Source organism: Columba livia, chromosome 20, assembly GCF_036013475.1.
Source record: "Columba livia isolate bColLiv1 breed racing homer chromosome 20, bColLiv1.pat.W.v2, whole genome shotgun sequence".
Lineage (NCBI taxonomy): Eukaryota > Metazoa > Chordata > Aves > Columbiformes > Columbidae > Columba > Columba livia.
Window position 1 is genome coordinate 8,933,576 of NC_088621.1, and position 19,404 is coordinate 8,952,979.

At 43.6% G+C, this 19,404-nt stretch overlaps 1 long non-coding RNA gene across 1 annotated transcript in view; it reads right to left on the reverse strand.

Moving 5' to 3' along the window:
• The window catches only part of LOC110359240 (uncharacterized), a 57,845-nt gene that overhangs the window by 21,490 nt on the left and 16,951 nt on the right, over positions 1 to 19,404 (reverse strand). The window contains exons 3-6 of the long non-coding RNA XR_010467367.1: positions 16,976 to 17,124; positions 16,011 to 16,305; positions 12,355 to 13,152; positions 4,179 to 10,535 (exon numbers count right to left, since the gene is read on the reverse strand). This is a non-coding gene — a long non-coding RNA (uncharacterized LOC110359240). The remainder of the gene's footprint in view (positions 1 to 4,178; positions 10,536 to 12,354; positions 13,153 to 16,010; positions 16,306 to 16,975; positions 17,125 to 19,404) is intronic.

The window sequence follows — 19,404 nt, forward strand, 5'->3', positions numbered from 1 at the left end:
AGGAGAACTTGTATGAAATACATAATTACGAGAGACAAACCAGGTTACAATAAGTTGTTCTGGGCAGAATGGTTAGTCACAGTTGGACAAATAAAAGAAAGTAGGTATCTATTCATATGTCATACTTTGTGAACACAGAGGAGAAAATAGCACACTAAGTTACAAGTACCACAGAAAAGAGGGAAAATAAAGAGGTAAGGAGCATTCGCTGAAGGCAGCTCACTGAAGGCTAAAGCAAGGACCGTCTGTCTGTCTGTCCTTCCAGCAGCAAGTGCCGGTCAGGACAGCGAGGGGGGAAAAGGATCAAGTTTAGAAGCAGCTGACGGGAGGGAATCACTCACACAAACACCAAGAGACAAAGAAACTCCCTCAGAAAGACCCTGAGAGCTGCTCTGCATCTGGTCATAAACGAGCCTGCCCATCACCAGCAGCTCCTGCCAACTGATACCAGAACCGGCCCTGTTACAGAGAGATGCAATAATGTTAAATAGTCCAAAGTAATTCATGGCTTATACAGTTTTATTATTGACATTCAAGTAAACCATCGGCTCCTCTGGTGAGCAATATTTCTAATTGATTTGAAATTGTGATATACCTATTATTCAATCAACTCGGTTTTGCAAACTAAATTGATAGCTGAAACCATTCCAAAAGATATAATGAGAATGTAGCAGCTACATATTTAAAAGAGAAGAAAAAGTAAACCATCTGTTTGCTTTTGTATAGTACTATAAAACATATCCTTGCCATCTCTTTTGATTTTGCCACTGTACTCCTTTGAAGAACTACACAGAAGAAAACTGCTTAGGCTATAGCTGGCTTTCATCCTACTCCCCAAATCTTAGTTCTCTTTTACAGCAAAGCATTACAATTCTGTTCATCTTTTTATGCCTATAATCCAGAGTTTCAAGCACACTCTTGGATATATAGGCCATTTGGGACAAACATGAATTGATGAAACATTGGCCTCATCTTTGAGCATTTCAAAACAATGACACATACACTTCAGTATTCAAATTCTTCTGAAACTGAGGCGCAGTAGAGAATGAAAGCAGAATTGAGTAAACTCACATCTGAACATTCATTTGTGATTTAACTTTTTCACACCACTTTCTCAAATCTTCCCAAGCTTCCTGAATAACAAAGCATTAAACAGGCGTTTCCAGCAAGATACGAGCCTGACTCTTGAAACCATGGTACAAAAGAGGTTAATCGCAGTTTGTTTTACTCTCGAAGTGCTGACGCAGCCCCCACTGAGTTCAATAACTGTTCTCAGGTTGGCTAACGCAGGTGGCCAGCGTGAGGAAAATCCACAGTCAAACTAATATCATTCATGACAAATTGTTTCTACTGTGCTAACCCTCTGTCACAGAGGCACTTGAGGTTCGTTTAAGGGACAACAGAGTCCAAAGCAACTTGTATTAAACCAGTGAGAAACAGGGCTTTAGCACTCCAAAAGTGACTTGAATACAGGTTCAGATATCCATTGAGGAAAATTATTAAGGGGCAGCAACTAATACAACAGGCGGTGCACAGAATGCATGCACGTGGCTTCACCGAAACAATGCCGGAGCCGTCCCTGCGTCCGGGAGGAGTCCACACCTGCCTGAACACGGTGTGGGGTTATTTTAAAGGGACACACGTGCTCGTAGTGAGTACGGAAAGTGTACACTCGCGATTCTGCGAGGGTAAATTTATAATACAGTCGCAATCCTGAGAGGAGAAATACACATGCAAATGTGCACGGAATATTACACGTGCTTATGTGGAAGTACGGGAGGAAAATACACGCGCAATTCTGCGAGGATTAATTTATACACGTGCTCATATCGCGCACGGAAAGTACACGTACAACTGTGCACGGAAAGTATAAATACATGTGCAGGGGTGGAGCCTCAATGAGAATCCTGGTTTATAGCCTGATCAGATCTGACTGCGGGCGTTCCAGAAGCTTCTCTGCACCCCCACCCTGGCTGTGGGTGCCCCTGAAGCTTCCAAGCATCCCCCACACTGGCCGCGGGTGCCCAGCGGCTCCCTGGCGCCTCGGCGCTCCCTTCTCCTCTCTCTTAACGGCCCTGGCCAGGGGCTCTGGGGCCAAACAAAAGAAGCTGTTGGCCTCAAGCAGCAGAGAGAGAGGGAGATGTGTCTATGCCTTCCATATCGAAGGAGGGAGGGGGAGAGAGGGGGGTTTGCATTCTGGCACACCCTCCAATACTGAATTATTTCTGTGTCCAAGAAGGTAGGCCACGGGCAGCGCTGCAACTGTAATTAAGGTTCACTGAGTTGCTATTTCCATTATCAAGCCAAATTTCTGAGGCTTAATAAGTCAGCAGTTCCAATTGCACAAGGCCGATATTTGACATTCACATTATCAGCAGAGACACAATTTGTGCTTATCTGTTTATCAAAAGCACAATTTAAATCCACTCAGCTGTTGCGGAACCAGAGATGTAAAAAGCACGGCCTGCATCTTCCTCTTCATCTGTCCGGGGCTCACATGCTCTGGAGACCGAATTCTCCCCGGCGTAAGGAAGCACAGTTGAGTCTCAGTGAAGGCACTAGAAACACCTCCTGGCCAACAATCTTAGGGCTTATTCCCATTGATCCCAGTTTATTCCCAGGGTACTGAATGAGTTGTTTACTTAGTTTTGACACAAGCATGCCAAAATTAAGCAAGCTGGTAATTTACAACCTTCATGGCCAGATTGTATCAAGAGCTTAAACCAGGAAAGACATGTAAGACACTTGGTATTGCAAATATCAGTCTTCTGAACATAAAACACACCAGTATCCCACACCAATAAGGTTACCACACATGAAAGAGTCCAGCTATAAATGACGAAGTAGCCACTTTGATTTACCATTCTGTCCAGATCCAGCTTGGTTTTAGCTTCCCAGTCAGTTCTTAGTACAGAAAGGGAATTAATTTCATCCTGTATAAGAAATAGCATAAGTAACAGAAATGAAACATTGGGGGAAATATCTCCTAAATTTTTTTACTAAAATTATTCTTATAAAAGAGAGAGGGGAAGAAAAATAAAATAGAATAAAATTAAATATATATATATATATATAAAGAAAACCTGATGTGCTTTTTGCATCATAAAGCAACACTGAATTCAGTCTTTGCCCTTAAGAACCGGGATTTTCAAAGCTGTGTATGTAGGTCAGGTACGCAAGCCCCACAGAAATTCAATAGCTTCCCTAGGTTACTTCTGAAATGTCTACTCTGAAAGAACACAAATTCTTAGATAAGTCAACACGGGCCTTTCCACTCGGGATGAAACACCAGCTGAGAGCTGACAACTTCCATCTTTTCAGGTGTCAGCGTTTCGGCCTCTGCAAAAAGGTGAAGAACAGAATCCTCCTGCGCAAAAGAGAAAATGAATTCATTTCTCAGTCACGATAATGAAACCTCTAGCCCCAGAAATGCTGCTTTCTCTGCTAGTCCAAACACTCCCTGAGCCCATCTTGTCCTACCATGGTCTTGGTCAGCACTCACAGGATGGTCCATGTCCAGCCCCAATGTGAGTAGTCTTAGGATACCTTGATAAAACACACCAGGGCTGATTCATATGGTTTTGTGTACATTGCTTTATAGAAGGGCAGCACAGGAGCCCAACAATATAATTGTAACCGAACCTTTCTGCACTGATGAAGCTGGATATAAACCAGGAGTAAAGCTATGCCTGTGTAAATGAGTAACGTGTGTAAAAGGCAGCAGCACGGCTTGGACATGAGTGAAATGGAGGCGAGTCCCACATACACAATGAAGAACTAGGAGTGAGGCAATCGCAGCAATTACTCTGCAGCTTTTGGCAGCAAGTCACCATAAAACGTGGTCAGTGCTGTACACTAAAGACAGACGTTGCTTAGGTTCTGTTTCATGTATGATAGTGGAAAACAAACAAACAAACAAACAAAAAGAATGAAAAAATGTGCCCTATTTTTTTCTCTGGCTTCCTTACAGAGGCAGAATTTACTATTTCAGAGTAAGTTCCTTCATCTAATACTATTCTGGCCTTAAGATGAATTTAATCTGGAATCACTCCCCTGAACTGTTGCAGCCCAAAGTATCCGCAAGGGCTTGAGGAAAGACCTCTGCAATACGGAAAAGAGTGGAAAATGATTAGTGAAACATTTCACGAAGAAAACAGTCCAGCCTTGGTAATACCCACCTTAATATAATAATGACGGTAATTCTGCTGGTATAAGGAGCATATATATCCATCATCAATTTATAATGTGACCTTCAATCTTCAGTTTTTCTTCCATACTAGTGAGAATTCAGAGCGTCTTCTCTCAAGCCAATCTAATTATAACACTAAAAACAGCAAATGAAATACTTAAATTCACAAATTTGGTTCTCCCTCCTGCCTTGTGACACCTTTACTTTTCGTTATGGTTGGGAACGCTAACGATGATGAAGCACGTTGGAATTGAGAAGATGAGCACATATAACTTGCTAAACTGTCTTCAATGTGTTGTGTAATGTTCAATATTGATTTTGATTCTACTAGACTCCTATTAAGAGTTATCTGTTCTAGCCAGCTGCCACACATACCTGCTCAGTAATGTGTTCAAATTCATTAACAGTTTTGTTTTAATAATATTTCATTTTAAAGTTTAATTTTATCCACACATTAGCTTCATATTACTTATGCAAATAAAAGCTTTATGGCTATATTAGCAATAATTCATTATCATTCCCTATTGGCTTAGTGAAGGAATTTGTAACTTCGGAGTACATCCAGAGCTTTTAATTGAAGATACTAAGGGAAGCCTACATTTAGTTAGAATCATTTGCACATACAAATTAAATATGATGAGTGTGAGTCTCTCAAACGCTTTCCAGAGACAGATTGTGGAGGATGGGGCTGGTCCTGTCTGAAGGACGGTGCATTACGGTGCAACCCGGGGGCTCAGAGCAGGCGCCACGTGGTAGCGGGGAAGGAAGGACATGTTGAATCTTACAGACAGGCTGCACACCCAGGTATGTTCTGTTTGCTGGGGCAGTGGGAGTGTGCTTTGGTGCAACTTTACCCTTATCTGTTGCTTTACATTTTCACAACTAACCCCATATAAGGAACTTATAGAGACAATATATAGAATACTGCAAAAAGATGGGATTGATACTAGTTGGGTATCACGACAGAAGTCCTACAGGGCTTGGTCTTCTAAGTTCCAGTGCTTCTATCTCCATTTTGAATGTGGAGGACTGGACCCTAAATTATCTCAAAACTTTATTAAGAAAACTGTATTGAAGGTACTCCTTCATGCTCTAAATGAGCTCTTGTTGGATTAGGAACTGACTCATGTTTACTTTATTATGTCCCAAGTCACATAAGGACTGCGGGTATCTTCCCCATCTCCTACAGAAGATGTTTTAATTAGCCAATTATATTAGTAAAAAGCAATCTAATTTCTAGGCCAAACAATAGCATGGCAAAGATATTAAAATCAAATTAGCAAGACATACCAGTGTTTTCCTTTAGCATGCAAAAATGACCTCCTGCACAGATAATTAGCATTATGTCAGTGTGGTGATCTGTAGCAGTGTAAAAACACAAACAGCGGTGAGTAATGAACAGGATAACAGGTGTAACAATTTCCCTCTACTGTCTCTCTCCAGCTTTTTGCCCTTTTAATTTAGACTATTAGTAATCACGGCATGTCCTTTAAACACACGCTTTAGAAAACAAACAGCGGTGTTTGCAAACAAGCAGCAATGCCGCTTGCAGGAGGTTCAGTTCTCGGCTCAGCGCTCGTTCCCCGCACGACACCGAAGTCGCGCAGTTTGCGGGAGGACAAACCCCTTCCCACCTCTGTCCTCCCTCGGTTTGGCGAGCGCTGGGAGGCAGACGGTGCCCCGCGCTGCGCTGTGTACAAGGCAGCGCCCTGAACCCCCGGGCACTCAGGACGCTGAGGCACATTTGTAATGGGTTTTCTCCAAAAAGAAACTCCAGCAATGAAACCTTTTAACTCTGGGGGGAAAAATGAAGCTTTCCTCATAAAATACACATATTAAAAAAAGAAGGGGGAGAGAGGGAACAGATTTTACAGCCTCGACTCCATCCAGACTTTTTCTTTACTCACAAGTTTAAGCCGAAGCAGAGAATTAAAACGTTTGATGCAGGATGACGGGTGCTTTTGATTGCCAGCTAGCGAAAGCTGAAAGTAATCTTTTAAACTGTGCCTAGAATCCACCTTCTGAGATGGAAACAGACTGAAAACATGTTTGCTTGGGAATTAAAAACAGACATTTACAAAAGAACCAGCTGCTTTGAAAAATGCGTGTTTCCACCTTCCCCCAAAAGCAAACAGAAGCCTGTTCTTCGCAGCCCCGCGCCAGTGATCCCGCAGCAGAGCGAGTCCCAACAGCAACCTGCATTGCTCTGAATACGACATTTATCCTCCAAAGGCCAGGCCAGCAGAGCACCCGCCTTGGAAAAGCCAACAGATCAATTCTGCTTAACCCCTGAACTCTGAATCCTTATTACAACCTTTCACAGGTTCTGAGTGTAAAATCCACCTCTAAACAAAACAAGAACAAAGCCCGTCATATCCGTTAAGGTCTGAGCTGCACGGCGCTCTCTCCTGACCCCCGAGGGGCAGAGTCCCCGTTGCTGTATCAGCCGCAGTGTCAGGTTGAACACGGGCTGGGAGCGATCGCTCCCCTTAGGGCACATGACAGCCCAGAACCGCCCAGGATCGTACGGACACATTTCTGATCTGCTCTAATGTATAAAGTGAATAATTTCCCTACATAAAATGGTAGCTCTTAAAGGCGCAGTACGTCCACATATCTGAACCTAAATTTAATCTGTTGTAAATCAGCATGAGAGAGGGATTAGAGGACTGGAGGGATGACTTCTCCTTCCCTGGCTGTTGGTGTATCACGCATTTCTGGGTGTATTGACTGGACTGCTGAATGAAAATTGGGAGAGGATTTACAATCAAGAAGAAAGGCAAATGAAATACTAAGGTCTTCAGCACTGTTCTGATGTAACTGCTGTCAATGTTGCTAATTACTGCTCTGAAGTTAATAGAATTGTACATATTTTATTTTGTCTAAAGGAGCACAAGGTCCTTTTACAACGTTTCAATGCAGAATTCCTTCCCCTTACACCAGCCGATGTGCCGCTTACCAGCCACCCCAAAAAAACCCACTGGGATCATGCACTGGATTTGACCACACATTCTACTGGCTGAACAAAAGGGCTGATTAAAGACTCAACTCTCTACATGCTTTCCGTCAAAAACACATACAAGAGTATCCACATATATTTGGAACTACCGATATTCAAAACTGCAACCCCAGGGCTACACTTGCTCCTGTTGAACAGTTGGCACCAATATTTTCTTACCCGGCTGTATCCAAAGAGGGACTAACACCAGCCTCTTGCAAAGACCGTGGCGTTCTTTGTATCTCTTCTTAGAAATGTCATTTTTTGCTATTTGCTAGCTATGGAAAATAAAATATTCTGAAACACCAGTAATTCTTCATCACAGCGTGGAACTGGGATGGGAATATAGAGACAAACAGCGCACTGAGAACACAACATGCAGGATGCCGTCCCAAATGTTCCAGAATCTTGAGTTCTGGCACCACCACTTTGGAATGAACTTCCCTCCCCCAGCGCTTCGCTACAAGTGTTTGAGTAAAGAATGCTAAATTACATGCGAGTCACATTAAGAACAATCAGTCTCATGTAATAGGGAATCTAATAGTTCATAAATGAGATGCAAATTCATTTTTACGGGTGCACTATAATAAGCCAATTACTTCAGAGCTCTTCAATTACGCAGTTTCAAAAAGCTGGATTGCTTTAAATTTTTTTGAAGCTTTAGTTTTTCCATAGGTTACAAGGAAAAGAAAACATATCTGCCTTGCAAGCAACATAAAAATAAAAAAGACCAACCCAAAACCCAAGCCCAAAAAGCATCACATCAAGTTGCAAGCAGGAGCAATACAAATAGAAAAGAACAAACCAGCTGGCAACCCACACAAAGAGATGGAGACAAGGGCTCTGTGTTCCCATCCTGGGTGAGCACCACAACTGCTCCAGCAGCACCGGGGATCTCAAGAGCAGTGCTGGAAGGCAGGAGGGCTCTGCAGAGGGATCTGGATAGACTGGAAAAATGGGCCGATTCCAATGGGATGAAGTTCAACAAGGCCAAGTGCCGGGTCCTGCGCTTTGGCCACAACCCCCTGCAGCGCTCCAGGCTGGGCACAGAGTGGCTGGAGAGCAGCCAGGCAGAAAGGGACCTGGGGGACTAATGGACAGGAAGCTCAACATGAGCCAACAGTGTGCCCAGGTGGCCAAGAAGGCCAATGGGATCCTGTCCTGTATCCAAAAGAGTGTGGTGAGCAGGCCAAGGGCAGTGATCCTTCCCCTGTACTCTGCATTGGGGAGGCCACACCTGGAGTATTGTGTTCAGTTCTGGGCCCCTCAGTTCAGGAAAGAGATTGAAGTGCTGGAGCGGGTCCAGAGAAGAGCAACAAGACTGGGGAAGGGACTGGAACACAAGCCCTATGGGGAGAGGCTGAGGGAGCTGGGCTTGTTTAGTCTGGAGAAGAGGAGGCTTAGAGCTGAGCTCAGCACTCTCTAGAACTACCTGAAGGGCAGTTCTAGCCAGGTGGGGATTGGTCTCTTCTCCCAGGCATCAGCAATAGGACAAGGGGCCATGGGCTTCAACTCTGCCAGGGGAAATTTAGGCTGGCTATTAGAAAGCAATTCTTTGCAGAGAGAGTGGTCAGGCATTGGAATGGCTGCCCAGGGAGGTGCTGGACTCACTGGCCCTGGAGGTTTTTAAACTGAGACTGGACATGGCACTTAGTGCCATGATCTAGTCAATGGACTGGAGTTGGACCAAGGGTTGGACTGGATGATCTCTGAGGTCTTTTCCAACCCAGTCAGTTCTGTGATTCTGTGATTTACTGGGCCTGCACTCAGAAACGGCTTTGCAGCTTGATGGCAAAGTCTTCCACTGTCCAAACATTCCTGTGGGGCTTCTGTCACTCAAATCCCAAAAAGCAGTTTCTTTGGAAAAGGAATCAACGCTGAGATGTTCTTCCTGAATCCCCCCGCACTGTTGTTCTTCCAAGAAAACGGGGACAGGAGAGTGTAGGTGTTAGTTTGCTAAAAACAAACACCTAATTAAAAATATCATTATTTGCGCACTGTGGAAAAACAAAAAATCCCACTAAAAACAAATAGTGCAAGAAGCCAACCAGATGCCTCCTGAGCTGCTGTGCAGTAAAACAAAATGCAACTCACAAACTCAGCCCTAAGTTTGACTGATGTTTTGTCAAAGTCAAGCCCCATTTGGAAAAATTTTACAAAACAAAACCAAAGCCACTGCCTTCCGACGGTCACAGGATTTCACAGAAATCTTCATTTCTTCACTTTTATTGCTGATGATTATGTACAAGAAAACAAAAGCAAACCTGGTCCAGAAGCAAAGATCACATAAAGAAGCAAACGTCTCTTTCCAGTTTTCTGCCACCCTTCTTTGTGCTGTTATTATTACTCATATTGTGGCTTCAAGAACAAGGAATTTAGAAAAACTGTTAATACAGAACTCGAGCACTCTCCCTGCGAGGCTATAAAGTGCTGGACTCCTGCCCGATCTTTCTCGTTACCATTTAACCTTTTCCCACACAGGAACTGCACCTACATTAACTGAGGAAAGCACTTCCCTTTCCGTATAATATCTTTCAGCCTTCGCTTGCAAAGCGTTTGGACCAACTGAAATGTGCAGACAAAAGTAAAAGCACTCAGCGAAATGGTAATTGTGCTGTAACGTAATCTGCCCCGCTGCAGGGCCGGCTGCTGCCCAGGGACGCTCAGCGCGGGTTATTTCTCCCGAAGTGCTGAGCTCAACTTCAGGCTCTGAGCTCCCGCCTGTTGCCGTCTTGCAGCAAGAGCAACGTTGCTGTCCCGCAGCCAGAGGCGCTTGGTCCCTCTGAAACGCCTCTGCTGCACCACAGCTCATCAGAGCCTCCAGTGTAGCATCTCGCAGGGAGGCCATGACAAGACAGCAAGAAATATCTCCAGAAAAGTTAAGCCAGGATTCAGATACAAAGGCCATATCCTAGGCTAAACCAATTCTTACCATTGGAAAACTTACACAAGCTTTGATGCACACAAGCTCTTTCAGACCTGAAACAGAAGTAGCAGATGTGAAACGTGCACTATTGCTCTCCAGTTGTAGTTATTTCTGAAGCGTGCTGCTTCGTTTCCGAACCCAAGCAGGCTTACCCAGCCTTGCATATCAGCCAGTCTGGTGAAAGATGCAGCCTCTACTGGGTACTTGTCTTAGTGCAACTTAATCACCAAAACTGTTACATGGGTTCTCCAACCATCACAGAGATCCCTGCAGAGCTTCAGGATGCTGAAAAGCATGAAAACTTCTTTCCCCCCCTCCTCTCCATGCCTTTACCCGGTTTGCTACAAGGCCTGGCTGAGCAAGACTTGGTCTGATGTCTCTGCCAAATCTTCCTGGGTAGAACATCCCAACAGATCAAGATTCTGAGTAAAAGCAAAAGAAGCAATAAATTATTCCATAGCCTTCGACACTGTTTAAATTGTCTAGACACGATACAAAAGTGACATCCAGATTTATAATTAATTGTTTAGCTTTGAAAATGCCTTTTAACCAAGGCTTAGAACCACGTACATCAGTCTGAACACATTCCTATCTAAATCCACCTGTACTGTTTGCAATTGGAAGATGAGCCTCATTTTACCAAAGACCATATTAAGAAAACAAACAAACAATCCCAACCAACCAAACAAAAAGCCCCCCAAAAAACAAGAAATATAAAAAAGTTGGGAAGCATCTGACAGCTGGGTCAGGACTTTGGTGACTAGAGACTGTGAAATGCTCAGCCGGAGCTGTTGAGAGGACATCACTTAGCAGAGCTGTCTTGTGTCAGTGTCTGAATCTGCAGCCAGTTGACCTTCTGGAACAGAATACTTTTAATAGCATTCTGGCCTTATGATGCTGGAAAGTATATTGCGAATACATACATCAGTCCCGAGTAAGAAGCTTAATAATAAATTAGTTAATTTTTTTCTCTTAGCCAAAAGGCAGTGCACGCCTTAGCTTTATTTACAAAAGGTTAAACATTCCTTTAATTGGATTGCTGGCATTTAAGCGTGCAGCAGAATATCCTTCAGCAGTGTCCCTTTTATTTGTGACTGGAGAAATGCCTAGAGAAATGCCAAGGGAAGATTTCTTTTTAATAAAAAAGAGAAGCTTAAGATCCCTTCGGAGGCTTATGTTATATCTCAAAACTACCATGAACTAATGAATTTAATCTAAAAGGTCCCCAACCACCGGACTGAAGAGCAACTGCAACACTGGCGTAGCTTGACCAAGCTGACTTTGTGTGTTCTAGCAGTTGTATCTTTGTGCTTACATTCTGCTATGAATACAAACACACACATCTAACATTTTTAGCCATTTAAAAGATATTTCTAAATGAGAAATATGGTTGCCCTTCAGCATCCTAAAGACACTTCAAAGAACCATTTGTGTCAGAGACTTGCACAAAAGGAAAATCCACAGCCCCTCCTCCCATGATTCGGTGTTTTGGAAAGAATTACACACCAAAAATTGTACTGCCTGGAGGAAAACCAGCCCCATGCTGGCTCATACCGGGGTACCAGTTCTGTGTGGTGCTGGAGGCCGAGCGCACCCAGCACTGCCCAGCTGAGTTACCAGCTCACAGTATGGAAATCCCCTGGGAGAGTGGCTAATGCACCCTCTGCCTCCCTAGGAAGCGGGGTGGGGATTTACGAGGAAAGAAAATAGGATCTATAAATTACACAAAGGAACTTTAAATAGAGCTGTAGGTTTCATTACTGGAGCATGTTGCTGGATGGACAAAATTAAAAACAGCTTCTAGAAAGTGGATTGTGTTTAACTTTCCATTTGGGGGAAAAGAAAAACAATTTCAAGCACAGCCTCAATTAACTGGGCAAATTAAAGTATGATGCCAGGTTTGCATCGACACAATAAGTGACCAACATATAAATGATCATCCATCAAGTACCTCTACTTCAACATTTCATCTTCCTTTCTAAATGTGGTAATTAGAACATTGCCTTCACACTACGACGGATGTGAGAGCCAGAATCTACCTATTTGACTAACACCTTGCAGAGTACGCACGAGTCTAATGCCCGTGCAATGGTTGAGCTCCAGGAGCTCCAGATGAAGAGCCATGAGAAGGGGCAGCGCTGGAGAACACGAGCAAGGAAAATCCTGCCCTAAGACCTCCCTCATACCTACAGTCTGAGCTATCAAAACAAAGAACAGCAGCAGTTCGGGCTCTTTTCTCACCTCGTACCCGTGTTCCCAACAAGCACCAAATAATCCAGGGGAAACTTTGCAATCTTCAAGATTTCCAATGTCTCTTCACTGGTAGAGTCACAGCTCCCGGTGCTCACCTGTGACATCTAATGAACAAGTGCGTATTCTGCCTTTGTGGTGGAAGAGGAAAGATGGAGAAATAACTATGAATAATCCAACAATCCAGAAACCAGAAGGCATATCAAAGGAGTCCACAATTGCATTAGAGCAATTGTTCTTTATTTTCAAGTCACTAATACACTTTTCAGAAATTTGCAGTTAGTAACTCTGAACCTTCTAATTGTATCTTCATACCTGAAGAGAGGAAGTCTCACCAGTCCCAAAAATATCAAGATGCACCAGAGACCTTCAAACAGAGCTGCTGGCACTCAGACCTTCTTGGAATGGAAGAATCCAAATTCAAACAGAACATTTCACATTCACGTCCCTATTCCATCACACTGCTGCTTGCAAAGATCATCCAGAGAAAGGGGAAAAAAATCCATTTGAAAAAATCTGGAATGGTGTTCCACTCCAAAATGTCAGTTGTTTTTAATCATGGATACAGTATTTAAAACTACTCAAGACAAAGGTAAAATGTCTCACTTAAGGTTAGGAAAAGCATTCATTCAGCCTCCAAACCATTTCTCTCCCTTCATTATTGTGTTTCCTCAATCACTCTAAATCAACTCTTCTGGTTTGATCTGGGATGAAAATGAATCTGTAACAAGACACTTATTTGTCCAGCTGTAATTCCATGTTCGGCTCAAGGCAGCGGCAGCTTCCTTCCTGGGGGACAAAGTCAGGGAGGGGAAAAAACAGAAGAAAGAGAAATAAAACTCAAACTGGCAATATCAGCTCCAGTTTCTTCTATTCTGCAGCCACGTATTTGTCCTTTGAGTCACGATTATGTGACTCTAGTCACCACACTCTGTACTGAATTTTTACATTTAATGAGGTTGCAGAGTGCTGCTTTTCACTATTATCCTTAATCAAGTTTTATTGATTACTGGGCCACAGCATCAATGGAGAGAACATTACAAACAAATGGAAAAGCTGCCCAGAAGCTACTGGTAAGCTTTTTGTGTTGGAGAAAAAAAGCACCCAGTGTAAAAAAAAATGTCATTGCCTCTCCCATTCAATCCTGTGCACTCCCCAATGATCCCGCACTATTGGAACCCTGTAATCCTGACACTCCCTCGCTGAAAATCCACCTGATGTGGAGAGACCGAACGTGCGTGTCTGCAGAGACCAGAGGCAGGAGGAAGCTCGTGTGCAATTTTACGTGGGCAATTAAAACCCACATTATCTCACGCAGCCTCTCTGCGCCCCGACAGCAGGGAACCTGCCGAGGGCTGAAGGAAAGCTGGGGAAACACGAGGGTTATTTATCTTGCAGTTCATCTATAACCAACATGTAGGAGTCAATGGCATAGAAATCACCTGGCCATAGGTAACATGCTTGCAGAAAACTATCAGGGATTAAATTAAAATGTATTTAGCATCCTACATTAAAATCCATGGGTTAAATCAGTTAAATTATAAGTCCTTTGTGAATGGCAGCATATCTACTGTCAAGGTAGTACTAGAAAAGAAAATAAGAGAATTGGGGAATTTAAGGTACACAATGTAGTTGTGCCTGAGGGACTGAGCTAATTAAAAAATCTCTGCTAGTTCTTTAATGTTCATTATTACTGAGAATGGCTGTTTTTAGGCAGGCAGGGTGACAGCACTGGCCCATACTGGCATCTGCATTTCCATGACCAGTGTTGTGAAAGGAAACGAGTTTGTTTGCAAGCCAGGATCTCACTAAACACAGCAACCTGTTCAGATAGAGGCTCCGTCTCATCACACCTCCTTCAAACTCTTCCCATGCTTCTGTAGATAGAAATCGCTATTTCCCAAAACAGTCTGAAGTAACCAAAGAGTTACTGCTGCTCTGCCTCTACCACTTTCAACTCTTTTCTTTATTGTTAAGGGTTACTTGTGCCATGGGATATTCTGTGCCTTATAAAAACATCCTTCAAAGAAAGCATGGTTGAACTCTTAATTTCTTAATCATAGAATTCCCCAATGTATTGCATAAGATTAATGACTGTTTTCTATGAAGAACAAACACATAACAAAGGGTTGTCTGCACAGAGTAGAGAAAAAACTTCCTTAATTTCACTTAATTGATGTCTCTCTTTTGCCATGAAGGAAACAGATCCCTCCCTGTGGACCTAAATACAGCGACACAATTAATAGTCAAGAAAAGGAAAACATAACTCTGAATTTCTCCTTCATGCAATTACAGTGATCTAAAAAGGATAATCACATCCATGCAGGTCAGAATGACCAATCATTGCAGGAGACAAAGTTTAAACAAATAAACCAAAACCTCCACAACATTAAGTGTAAATGTACCAAAAGTCAGTGTCATTATCCTGATTATTTCATCCACCTCTATCCCCTTTCTTAAACTTCTGGTTGTTCTGAAGACAAGAAAAAGCTTTTATTATGTGCTGCTCACAGATTGCAGACGCTACGTGTTCCTTCCTACACCACTGTGGGGTGGTGACGCTCCCCACGGCGAATGGGGTGGGGAGGAACTGCCTGACCCTGTCCCATGCTCCACGCAGCAGCTCACGTGGACCTGCCCAGCCCGGTTTAACCTACAGCCACACGCCACCACCAACCCGAGCAAACAGCTAGCATGGAGCCCTGTGTGTATCCTCCGTGTATCCTGTGCGTAGCCCCCAGCCCAGACCCATCAGCGTCAGCCCACGGCCACACACGGCTTCCTCTGCTGTGTAGATGGGCTCAGAAATCTGAGGCAGCAGCAGATCGCGTGCAGTTTGGACACCAGTGCAGCCTGCAAAGGTCTTGTCCTAGACGAGAACGTCTAGTAATGACCGACCAGCACTGCAAAGAGCGTCTTCCTCACGCTTCCTGCATCACCTGCTGCTCCAGGTCCCAATCCCCTCCGGGAGCTCCCTGCTGTTTCCACAGGGGAAGTGATACCTCTGAGTTTTATTAAAGAGGGGACCTGTTTTAGCTGGCCACATTAGAGAGATAGCAAGACAGTTAATCAGGAACGGGCTGTGACTGTTTCCCAGCTGGTACATGCTCAGCACTAGATTATTTTGTTACATTTCTCTGCCCTTTGTTACTCTTTGTTCAGAGATGGTGGGATGGAATTTACCATATCTTTAAACTGTCATTTAGTGACACAGCTGCAATGCTCATGTGCTTATCTTCTGGTTTGTAGCTTTTTTTTCCTGCTTTGTTTTCCCTACAACGTACATGTATTAGTAGCTTTCTCTTGATTTTGCTTTTTTAATGTGTGCATTAATTCCTAAATTACAATGTGTCATATCCTTTCAACTGCTCATAAATGTCTTTGTAACTATGGTATTTTACAGCAATTTATCTGTGGAGATTACAAACAAAATTATCAGCTAAAACCAGAATGATTAGTAAACCAAGATAAATGCTGTAAATTAATCATCATTTCATACATTGTACCAAGGCTTTAAATTTTCATGTTAATAGAGCAGATGCAAATTGTCGAGGTGAAAAGAATTGTAGTAACTACACAAAATATCAGTCTTTAAACATAAACAGAACACACTGGAAATCTTTTGCTAACCTTTCAGCCACACGTACCTTTGCACAATAATGAATCATTTTTCAGCAGACACTTGCCAAATCCCCACCCAACAGTTTTTCTGTCAGATCCTATTCTTTGACATTTTGGTTGATGTTCAGGCTGCACTAACAACACACGGACACACGCGCTGCTGCCGCTTCCTCTGGTTACATTTGAAAGAATGAAACTCACATGCCCGCGAGCCTTGTTGGGACAGAACACAGCGGCCCTTCCAAGTTCATGCAGCATTTGACGCAAGGGACTGTTCCTCATTTAGGAAAAGGGCCTTAGATGCAAAGAGAACATTTTCTTCTGCAAAATAATGGAGGGAAATATTGTAATATTAAAAGTAAAAGCGTACCCTGACACCCTCTAAGGCGAAACACACACACACATATTCCTCCCATGGCCAAATACAGAAACACACAGGCTCTCACCCCACAGTTTAAATTATACGGCACTGGCTCAGCTAGACAGAAAATGTGCAGGGTTACTCCCAGACAAAGATTAATCTTTCTTTGATATATTCAATACTTCACATGCTCCACATTATCTGGTGAGTATATATGCCTTGCCTTCAAGAATGTGATGTACTGTGCCATACATCATCGTCTAATTTATTGAGTGCGCCTCTGCAGCTTGCGCTGCGCATCCCGCCCGGGGTCAGGACCACGTGCCAATCTCCAGCACTGCTGCTTCCAGAGCAGGGGCACCATCAGCTTCGGGCTGAACCAGAAACAAGCCGTGACACTCACTCCAAGCCAGATGCTGGGAAAAGTGTTCAGTAGCAGGAGCCACTGGAACAAGCCAAGCGCCTCAATTCCACGTGCTCAGACACTGGCAACCCAAACACAGACTCTCCTGCATTTGTTTTACAGAATGAAAAACCAGCTGTGGCAGTTGAGTTTTCCATTTGCCACACTCACTTGCTTACATTACAGCCGTCTTTTAAGGATGAGACAGAAAGATGACACCAACTCACCCAAATTAGCTTAATCTGCAGGGAATTTTCCACGGAAATGGAGCAGAACGTGTGTGTTGTTCCTACAACGGGTCCTCTCGAGACACCTGCTGTGCCCAGCACCACCCGGTATGGGAGCTGCAGGCCAAGAGGTGCCAACAGCATCTGTGCTTAGAAATGGGAGGAGAGAAAATGAACAGGTATAAATACAGATTTCTTCTACATGCAGTTCAGTTTGTTATATGGAATGCCTGGAGTAACGCCTGCAGTTCTTTCCTATAACCACAAAACGTTTTGCCTTGTGTCATATAATGGACGCAACAAATAACGGTGTGATTAAGAAGACTAACTCCACATACGCCTCCTTCTTCAGTGTATGTATGAGCATTGCCGTCTGCAGCTGCACTTAAATGGAAGCATGTTGCATAAATATTGATACGTGCTGTGATTAATATTGCTATTTATATTAGCAATGAATTGGGTTCACATAAAAATAATTAGCACAGCATGCCTGGGTATTATTTGCTCCTAATTATATCACAGTTCATTTTGCCAACAGCAATGTGTCACCAAGTCAATAACAACCAATGATTAATACATAGAATGTATTACCTTAAAATAATATCCCGTGTAACTCTCTGTGTTATGAGAGAATACTATCAGGACGTCCCCAGATAATTGTTCCAGGTGAGTTCCTGACTAGAGTTACTAATACCACCGTAAATTACAAAGGCAAGGATAAAAGAAGGTGTGACTCAGTGGTTTTGTTTGTTCATTTTCTTGCTTTTATTCTTTTTTCCATTATTGCCTTTCATACGTTGAGAGTCAAGGGTGACTGAGGGCACAAAACCATCAGCTCTACCCCTCTGTAACCTGTCACCGCTGGCAGTCGGTGTCACTCAAACGTCCCCCACTAAGGAGCAACAAGAGCCCCTCGTCTCACCCCCCGAGTTCTAGACACACACTTAGAAAACACCTCACAGAACAGACGGACTCGAGCAATTACATCCCAGTCACACCACCCAGGCAGCCGCAGCAATATAACAAACATGTAATAAACCCAGCCAACAAAATCCTCCCCAGCGTCCGCCTCCCGCATCTGCCCGGCCTCACTCATCTCCCAGCTCCCTTGGGCGACTCATTTAACCAAGCGCTTTGCCATCTGGAAAGCTGGGCCGCCGCGGTGCTCACGGGCTACCAGAGACCGTGCTTACTGGAGTTTGTGAAGAAAACTGAGATTTTGGGGACTAAATGAGTTGTCGTGGGCTCTATTCTGCAAGATGCTGGCTCTGGCCTGGATCCAGCAAAGCACTTAAGCATGCAATTATCCCTTAAAAATGTACAGCAACTTTTCCACTAACTGTATCACAGAAAATATATTCAAATCAGCTTAAAAAATAGCTCAGACGAGATAGGGCAATTGAATACAAGTACTGATTCCAAGGGACAAGAAAAATGGTTTTATGTTGTTCTCAGGTCTTCTCACTTTTGGCTCCCGATAGCACCTGCAACATTTAAGCAGACGAAAGTGGCCACGTGTCAAAGTTGGAGCTTCGAAGGATAAAGATTCACAGATCATTTTAAGACAGCAAATACAAACTTCTCTCAGCTCATCACTTACTATTCAAGACAAACTTGGATGTAAGTTAATACTTCTTGCCAATATCAGTCAAACACACAGCCAGCTAACGAATGCTAAATATCCCGCTGTATATTGCACACCCATAAATCATCCCGGCCAGGACGAACATCCCGCGCAGCTCTGCGGTGCGCTACTGCCCTCCTGTGTAACCAACATTCCTAACAGGAATCCCACAGCTGAGAAATGCTCTTGCTTTGCATTCTCACAGAGCCAGTGGATGTCACATGAAATAACCTGGTTCCCTGCACTTCAAAACTCACATGAAAAAAAATCAGGTGAATATTCCAGCACAGGGATGTCTGACTTTTTCTTAACCTTTAATGAGAGGACAGTGCTGGCCCTTCTCCTTTAAACCATAACAACTTCATACATCTTGGACAGACATTTGTAACAATGTTGTTGCGGCACAGAAAACAATCTTGAGACACTTGGGGTGAGATTCTTATCTAGGTACAAAGATAATCAAAACTTGAATGTTTCCAGTACATTAACTGAAGTGCTTTTGAAAAATTAATCTGAGACTGCTCTCTCAACACTTTACGAAGGGCAGGACTCGCTGAGCTTTTAAACATGATGGTGAGCATCGCGTAGCCCAGCAGAGCTCTAGAAGAGCCCCAGTGATGGGTACAAATACCCAATGGGAGGGAAAACATCCAGTTCACTATGGACACAGCAGAAACTCTGAGCTCTGATCAAGCCCCGTGCAGCAAAGGTTTGTTTCCAAGCAGAAAACAAAACCAGTTTCCTGTCCTGCCAGACTTAGCAGCTGCTGCTCACCCAGTGCTCTCCATCTGCAGATGCAGCAAAA